The 1,593-nt window shown below is 59.5% G+C and overlaps 1 non-coding gene across 1 annotated transcript; it reads left to right on the top strand.

Moving 5' to 3' along the window:
* Positions 1 to 993: 993 nt before the first annotated feature.
* Positions 994 to 1,080, top strand: LOC122703698. The gene has a single exon (XR_006343564.1). It is a non-coding gene; the product is annotated as a Z6 small nucleolar RNA (small nucleolar RNA).
* Positions 1,081 to 1,593: the final 513 nt, after the last annotated feature.

Genomic DNA, 1,593 nt, shown 5'->3' with positions numbered 1-1,593 from the left:
AGGAGAGAAACCTGGATTGTTGAGCTTCCCAGTGCCGCAGGCTGCTGCTTCCTCAGGGCAGAGACACATGAAATCTCTTCTCTGAGTTCATTCAGGCCTGGCCCTTGGGTCCCCTGCCTTAGCTCTTGAACCCAGCCCCACCATACCCCACCCCTGCTCTCTGCCCCCATGAGCGTCTTTGGATGGGTTCTGGGAAGGGCTCCATGCAGCCCGCACATGAGAGCATTGCCTCAGGGATCAGCCCTGGAGGGGCCCCAGCCCCACCGAGCCCCCTCCAGAGCCCCGGTCTGTAGTTGAGTAGCCTCACCACCAGGTGGCAGGCTTGCTCTACACACGTGCCTTGGCTGGAGCATTTGCCTGGCAATGGCGAGGGGTGTCCGAGGATGCCAGATCCGCCTGCGGCCTGCGGTGTCGAGGCCTTTGTGGGTGGCTTCAGAGGCAGGGCTGAGGCCTCTCACCTTGGCCTTGAACTCCTGCTGAGATTCTGGCACCGAGAGGACCTTGGTCTTCTGGAAGTGCCTCCAGGCGGCTGTCAGGCATCTGACTGGAGAGCGCCCCCTAGAGTAAGGAGGGCTGAGTTGCCACCCTTTGAATGAGTGGGGGTGTGTGTGTGTGTGTGTGTGTGTGTGTGTGTGTGTGTGTGTGTGTGTGTGTGTGTGTGTGTGTGTGTGTGTGTGTGTGTGTGTGTGTGTGTGTGTGTGTAAAGATGTGTAGGTGGGACAGAAATGGACCTCTTATCTTCTGTGTGTGTGTGTGTGTGTGTGTGTGTGTGTGTGTGTGTGTGTGTGTGTGTGTGTGTGTGTGTGTGTGTGTAAAGATGTGTAGGTGGGACAGAAATGGACCTCTTATCTTCCCACGCCTCCCAAAATCTTGGTTCAGCAGAGAAAGGTAACCCACCTCTTAGGCTATTCCTGCTCCGGGAAGGGCAGCCTGAGTGGTCCTGCACCCCTGCCAGCCCCTCTGAGCAGCCGATGTGGGGGTTTGGGGGATGTGGGGTGCGGGGCTCCGTCCCTCCAGAGCACTGGGCTCTCCCTGAGGGACCCTGGGAGCCAGGGGTCAGGCCACACGGAACCTGGGCCCTCTCTTTACCAGGAGTGGGGACAGGAAAGGATCCAAGCCTGGGTCAGCTGCACACGGAGAAGAGGTGAGAAGACAGGTGGAGAAGGAGCCGGCCCTGCCGCAGGAGTGAGGCGGCAGGAGCTCCAGCCCCGGCTTCCTGGAGAAAGGGCACGGGTCCCCCCTGCCCATCAGAGGATGAGGGAGGGCCCAGCCTCACCTGGAGTGGCTTTTTACGGGGAATGGTGGGTTCTCCTCAGGACCTGGCATGCTCATGGGATTCCTGAGTGGCTTCCAGAATGCCCGGCCACCAGCCAGGCCCAAGCCCAACTGCACTGGTGACTCACACCCTTCATTCTGTGCAGCTTCCTGTCTGTCCTTCAGCACAAAAGCCCAGAAATAAACCCTGTCTCCCTCACCTGGCTGAAGCTCCCCCTCCCCCTTGTTTGGGCTGGTTTGGGGCCCACCCTGAGCCCTGTCCTTCTCTCCTGGTCTCTGCTTCTGCTTCAGAAACAATGGGGACTTGTATGGGCCAAG

This window comes from Cervus elaphus, chromosome 1 (genome assembly GCF_910594005.1).
Source record: "Cervus elaphus chromosome 1, mCerEla1.1, whole genome shotgun sequence".
Lineage (NCBI taxonomy): Eukaryota > Metazoa > Chordata > Mammalia > Artiodactyla > Cervidae > Cervus > Cervus elaphus.
This window is presented reverse-complemented; position numbering and strand designations above follow the sequence as displayed.